The sequence below is a fragment of the Cydia amplana genome, chromosome 10, assembly GCF_948474715.1.
Source record: "Cydia amplana chromosome 10, ilCydAmpl1.1, whole genome shotgun sequence".
Taxonomy (NCBI): Eukaryota; Metazoa; Arthropoda; class Insecta; order Lepidoptera; family Tortricidae; genus Cydia; species Cydia amplana.
Genome location: NC_086078.1, coordinates 9,490,528 through 9,497,639, shown reverse-complemented (window position 1 = coordinate 9,497,639; position 7,112 = coordinate 9,490,528). Strand labels below are relative to the sequence as shown.

At 40.6% G+C, this 7,112-nt stretch overlaps 1 long non-coding RNA gene across 1 annotated transcript; it reads right to left on the bottom strand.

The window, feature by feature from the left end:
• Nucleotides 1-5,208: 5,208 nt before the first annotated feature.
• Nucleotides 5,209-6,618, bottom strand: LOC134651556 (uncharacterized). The gene is made up of 2 exons (XR_010097126.1): nt 6,278-6,618; nt 5,209-5,854 (listed from the first exon to the last, which is right to left on the bottom strand). It is a non-coding gene; the product is annotated as an uncharacterized LOC134651556 (long non-coding RNA).
• Between the last annotated feature and the right edge of the window lie 494 nt (nt 6,619-7,112).

The window sequence follows — 7,112 nt, the reverse complement described above, 5'->3', positions numbered from 1 at the left end:
GCCGCCACCTCATCACCATCCGCCACCACATCATCACCATCCGCCACCACCTCATCACCACCCGCCACCACCCCCGCATCATCATCACCCACCGCCGCCACCGTTCCACCACCCACCGCACCACCACGGGCCACCTCACTGGCGATAGACTGTTTTGAAAAGATCTTCAAGCTGTGATAAATGATAATGTTGAATCAATCATTAATTTCGAAGATCTGTTTGTAGCGTGATTTTAAACTGTTTTATCGTGCTTCTTGAACATTGAAGCGTATTTTATTACTTATTACCAATGATTTTATTATTTGTTGTATTAAACTATTTTCCACAAAAATCTGTTTGATTTTGCCTTTGTTCTGAACGCTATATTGTGAAATACGTTTTAACTGCCGTTTACTACAATTTAATCCCAGAGAACAAAAAACTATCATATCGTTAAGGTAGACAATTATTTTCTAATAATTCAATCAGCAACAGTCCAGTAATTATTTCATCGTTTACTCTTAAAGTGTAGGAAGAAATAACTGAAAGCCAAACAGCGTTCTTATTAAGAAAGTTTTTCCTTATAACACGATTACGTACGCCAGATGTGTTGGATAGTGTTTGGCGCAAATATCATGAAGGGGCGGTAAATCCAACTTTGCGCGCATGTGAATAATGGAGTGAGTTACCGATTCTTTCATAATCAGCCTGGTGCAAATGTGCCAAGAGATCGCTCACTAACAGGGACAACAGCGATTGTATTAAGTCTCAACCTTACTAATTAAGGTTGTTTTGGTTTCTCATGACCAAAATTTTAGGTATGTGCTATACAGGTACCATTAATTTAGGTACAATTGATCAATTGATAAAATTAATACATTAAAGGTTTTTCTTTACCATGTCTACAAAAACGAAATGAAATGAAATGGTCATAACTTTAATTAAAAATAGACGATATGCACCTAAATTTTAGTACTTAACGTTATCATAATAAAATGTATAGTTACTTAAAGTACTTATAGATCCTTATCAAACAAAAACAATCTGTTATCGTAAGTAATTCGTTATAATATTATAAACATACGTCTGAATAAGGTTAGACTATTTGTTTACAGTAACGATTCAATTTTATTTACGAGAATTTGTATTCAATACAAGCACTGCAGCCAGTTTTGAGAAAGTAATCAAGGGTTCAAGAGCCTACTTCGGACTCCTATACACCGCCATTCGTAAAAGAACACTCTCACAAGTAGCCGACTCATATACAACACTTATACCTTTTCTTGATTGGTCGGCATTCGGCATATACGTTCTTAAGAGGGAAGTTGCCAAATGATCCTAATTGAAAAAAGTAACCTTTTTTATTGGAGTGCCCACGTCCTTTTCCCGGTTTCTTCAAGTTAGATAGTACTTGAGAGTTCTTTCCCAGTGTCTAATGCTACAAAACAGTTCAATCGAGACGCATCCGTAACACTAGTTTCAAACTGAACTTTATTTAATTTAGAGAGCGTAATTCAACTATTGAGTACTTTGTGCATTTGTATTTCTGTGATGTTTTGGCAAGTACGCCTGATTTAATGACTTGATTATTTTGTAGTCATTATAATAAATTGGAATACATAGAAGTGTATCCACTTCTAAACTTTTGTAATTTAGTCGATGTTGACGTTTACGTTTTGTATATACCTACCTATTTATATTCATACAGTAGAAATTACAAAAGTACTTACATAACTGCCAACTGAACTTAATACCCTGAGTACCAGTCCTCGTTAGAATTAGACAAGTTGTCTCACAATGTTTTCCTTGACCGAAAGAATAGTGGTAATTAGGTAACTGTAAAAATATGCTCCACATCCGCATGAAAGCTCCTAGAAAATAATTCTACTTAAAGTGTAGGTATCTTATATTATACAATAACCCAGTAGTTATCAAACACGCACCCGCATACATTTACTCAAGTGGATTAATAATATGATATGACTGTGGGTAAACTTTGGCCGGACCACCGCGCCGCGCCAACTTACCTACTTTAAACGGCCATATTTGAAATGTCTTTTAAGCGTGGCGCTAAAATAATGAACTCGGTATCGCAATTTACGACAGCCAATCGCCATCAATCCGCCGAACGGAGGCCTAAATAGTAAACACGTAACATCACTTTGACGTGGGTAGTTACGTGAGTTACGGTTATGGCGGCTAGCTCACTTCCGGTGACCGCCCCCAATATCCGGTGCGAGCCAAATGCATGTCATGACATTTTTTGTACATTCAATGACCGAGGAAATGAGGTGCGGATCCAGTGTGGGGTCCAGTGTCTAAAAAATCTGATACTTGATAATGTCAGCTAAAGATCACAAAACAGTTTCAGTACTAATTTGGCATGCTTAAGAGCCAACAGGAGTAGTCATTTCTCCATACAAACGTACTCGACTGTTTCCTCCATGGGTTTTGAAGCTAGAGCAATGATTTTTTCAACACAGATTAATATTGTCAATATCTGTGTCGGACCGTTTTTCTTTTATTTATATTTATTTTTTTTAAGGCGCTAGAGCCCTTCAAAAATGGCCAAAATGGCCTAATTGACTATGCCGCAATGAGAGGCGTGGTATTCAAAACTGATATCAATTAGCCAAAAAAGCAAAACGGTCCGACACAGATAATTTCATAATCATTTAGATTTCCAAATTTGGTTACGATTGGTTAAGTTTTGGAGGAGGAAACAGTCGAGTACGTAACCTCAATATTTGAAATTTTTACGCAGGATTTTTCGCCTTGTCTTTATCGCACTAGTTTTAGGAGCCGCTTCCGTTAGCGAGACGGGTATATTTACCTAAAATATTTAAATCACAGCTCCTGTTTCGTCTTAAGTAAGTGTAAGTAGTACCTAAGTGTAGTATGTTATTACATATGCGCGTTATCCACGTCGTCGAAAAATACTCAACGCATCTGTTATGTACGCGATTATTACTTACTAGTACTACATCATTTAAGAAATATTGCCTCTATGACTGACCAGCAAGAAAATTAGGGTTTAAAGTCCATTTATTTCATGATGTCTCGCGGTGCGCTCATTCTTTCTTCCGTGATGTCTGCTGATGTCACGATGAAATTCTCTTTCTAATAAATGTATAACGTTTAAGGATCAGAGTGTAGGTAAGTTACTTTTTTAAGTATACTTTTGTAGATAAAATAGCATTTTTTTTTCTTATTTTTCTTAGGTCACCAATAAATATAATATTACTGAGCCAGCGACACCACTTCAACATTTAAACGAAAAGCAACATGATATCGTCGTATCACATTGCTATTCATTAAATAAATTAAATTTGTGAAATATCTCTTAATGCCGGGACGTTTATATTTCTCGGAAGTTATTCAGGAGAAAAAAGTATAGGAAACGTCTCATTGCCTCGTTAAATTAATGTTTACTGTAATAAAATGAAAGGAAAGAATGGGAAATTGTCTTTATGAAGTAAAAATCAACTGTACAAGAATATTTCGTTTCATCATCTTATTAGACAAGCGAGCCCTGAGGGCAAATAATAAGAGTAGACGTTGACCCCGTGTTGCTACGAGTATCTCAGGCTTTGGTCGAAATTAATAATTACTTAATACATTATAGTCACATATGTACATACCCTATAAATCAAAACCTTTACATGCGAATGGATATTGTAAGATCTGGTCCAGCTAATTTGTTATACCACAAGGGTGTCAAAAAAGTATATGACACGCCTGACGGTAAGCGAGCACCGTAGCCCATGGACGCATGCAACTTCGGGTGTGTTACATGTGCGTTGCCGGCCCTTTAAAACCTGTACCGTCCCTTTTTAAAGAACCTCATGTTGTAGTCCCTCGAGAAAACCTTATTTCATTATTTACCTACTTCGGCCAAGTGAATGCAAGGTTTTTTCCAGCAGAGCCGTCCTGCGGCGGTAGCACGGTCGCATTTTTATCGCTTGTCACCATGCCTTTCACGTTCTAACAAGTAGGTATGTAAGTGCGAAAGTGACGCGCATAGTGACAGGCGGTAAAAATGGAACCATGCTGCGCCCGCTATGGCTTAAAAACAAAGATTATAATGATATAAAATTATAAGCACAATTTACAAACGGGAACACCCAAATATTCCGAAATATGTTTTTCCGACTTCCATAACCTCGATTTTCATAATCCCGATTTTTTATATGTCCGAAATATCGAAATTACGACTTGGAAAACCACGAAAGAAGAAAATCACGACTGTGTTATTTCCGAATACTTAAAATCCGATTTTCATATGGACGAAAGCTTATAGTTCCGATTTAGAAAAAATCCGAAAATATTTTTTCCGAATTTGTCTATTCCGAAAAATCATTGACCGATCGGAAATAAAGTAATTCGGTATTCAGAAATTCGATCTTTTGTAAACTCGGAATAATGAAATTCGTGATTTTCAAAATAAGACTTAAACGCACTTTTTTAAGTCTAGCTAACCAAAATCCGAATCGGAGCACCCCACTATCCACGTGGTCTTGTCTGTCCTACCCCTAGAGTGTATGTAAAAAGCCGGAGGCGCGGAGGGGAAGCAGCCCTCGCTGAAGAGGCTGCTATGCCCGTAGCGCCGGAGCAGATGCTCCGTAGATGCCCGTAGCGCCCAACAAGAAAACTGTTGCCAGAAAAGTGGCTTAGGTTAGATTAGAACTGCAACCCCATGAAAACAAACTGTTGCCAGAAAAGTGGGTTAGGTTAGGTTAGAACTGCGACCTCACGAAAACAAACTGTTGCCAGAAAAGTGGGTTAGGTTAGGTTAAAACTGCGTCCCCCAAGAAAACAAACTGTTGTCTGAAAAGTGGGTTAGGTTAGAACTGCAACCCCCAAGAAAACTAACTGTTGCAAGAAAAGTGGGTTAGGTTAGGTTAGAACTGCGACCCCACGAAAACAAACTGTTGCCTGAAAGGTGGGTTAGGTTAGGTTAGAACTGCGACCCCCCGCAGGTTGCTCACCTTGTCGTGGTGGAGGGGCTTAGTAACCGTGGCTTGGTCACCCACGGTGAAGCGAAGAGGCAACCAGGGCCGGCCTGTTTGAGGTGCGGGTTGGCCCGAGGAGGACGCTCCAAGTGGGCTTGTTAAGCCCGCTTGTGACGCGTTGGAGGTGGACCGTCGAGGAAGAGGAGTGTCGGTATTGAGGTGAGCCGTTCTCCCTATCTTCGGCGGCCGAGGTGGGATCGCAGGGGAAGAGGCGTGATGGTATTACGATACGCCACTCTCCCTATCCCCTGCGAACTTGGCGGGGCCGTTCCGCTGTAGCGGCGTTGGTGGGGCTGCAGAGGAAGAGGAGTGTCGGTGTTACGATGTGCCGTTCTCCCTATCCTCTGCAGCCGAGTTGTGGTATTGCGGCAGGACCATAGACCTGATCTGTCGCCGGGCGCCGGGGAATTTTCTGGCGTCCGTGGCTTCCTTGTGGCGGGCTCGGGGGGGTCCGCTACAGTGCAGAACGGAGGCCGAGGAGGAAGGCGCGCCGAACCATCTGGCGCGCCTAACGTGAAGGGCCTTCGGGAATTCGCGAAGGAGCCGCTCGTAGGCGGCTGCCGCCGGTGGGGTCGCGGATGAGCACGCAAGCGTTCCCGTAACCCCACCAATAGGGCGGCGAGGCGGCATATGGGGGGTTTTTAGTGGGTATACCGTGGGCCTCATTAGCCTAGACGGGAGTCCCACATAACCACTCGGGTCACCCCTCGCACCCGTGTGGTATGCGGAATGCATTTTCCCCCCAAATAAAAATAAAAAAAAAAAAAAAAAAAAAAAAAAAAAAAAAAAAAGGTTAGAACTGCGACCCCCAAGAAAACGAACTGTTGCCAGAAAAGTGGGTTAGGTTAGGTTAGAACTGCGACCTCACGAAAAAAAACTGTTGCCCGAAAAGTGGGTTAGGTTAGGTTAAAACTGCGTCCCCCAAGAAAACTAACTGTTGTCTGTAAAGTGGGTTAGGTTAGGTTAGAACTGCAACCCCCAAGAAAACGAGCTGTTGCCAGAAAAGTGGGTTAGGTTAGGTTAGAACTGCGACCCCACGAAAACAAACTGTTGCCTGAAAGGTGAGTTAGGTTAGGTTAGAACTGCGACCCCCAAGAAAACGGAACTGTTGCCAGAAAAGTGGGTTAGGTTAGGTTAGAACTGCGACCCCACGAAAATAAACTGTTGGTCGCCGAAGGCGACCAGCAAGCCGAAGCTGCGGAGGCGAGCATTTATTGTGCCTGCGCTTTGATACGCAAGGGCGAAGGGGCTGCTTTGCCCGTAGCGCCGGAGCAGATGCGGAGCACGAATCGATAAATTCGGAATTTAAAAAATGGGGATATTTAAAATAGGTGTCACGTGGAATCGGAATTCAAATTTTCGGAATAATGGCATTTCGGAATTCGTGATTTCAAAAATCGTAAATGTTAAATTCGGCGTTTATCACTATCGGAATTTTTATATTCGGAATTATGTGGTTCGGAATTTAAAAAAATCGTCTTTTTTGCTATTCGGAAATATACACTTTCGTGATTTTCATCTTTCGTAATTACGACAGTCGGAATTTTGATGGGTCGAGCATTTAAAAAACGGAATAATAAAATTCGATATTCTAAAATTCGGCATAAAATATTTCGGAATTATGTAGTGTACCCTTTACAAACACAATGGCCGTTAAAAAAAATTATTTTTCTATAGATTCTATAGGTATCTAGTAAAGTTCGCAGGTAAGTGAAGCAACTTTAAAATAATATGTTTAGCTACTTTTTAAACGCGAGTTGGCAACACGGGTACCATCTTGATAACCCTGTTTAAAGATTAAACTTTACCTGCGACTGCAGCGGATAGCACAACTTTAATTCAAGTTTGTTTCTCTTATTCGTGAGGTACACAGCGCTTCGTGGTTCTACAAAACGGTACCATTCAACATTTTTATTTAATTGTACTGATATATGTCTTTGTTTAGACTTTTACCATATAACCATAGCATATAATAATTGATGTTAGGAAGTAATCTAGTCTTGTGAGTCTAATTAGAATCACCCGATTCAGTTTTATAAAACTACGACGAGTGGCATTCAGATTTTAAAAACCCATTTCAAATCAATGATTTTTTTCTATGATATTACTCGTATCAAAATC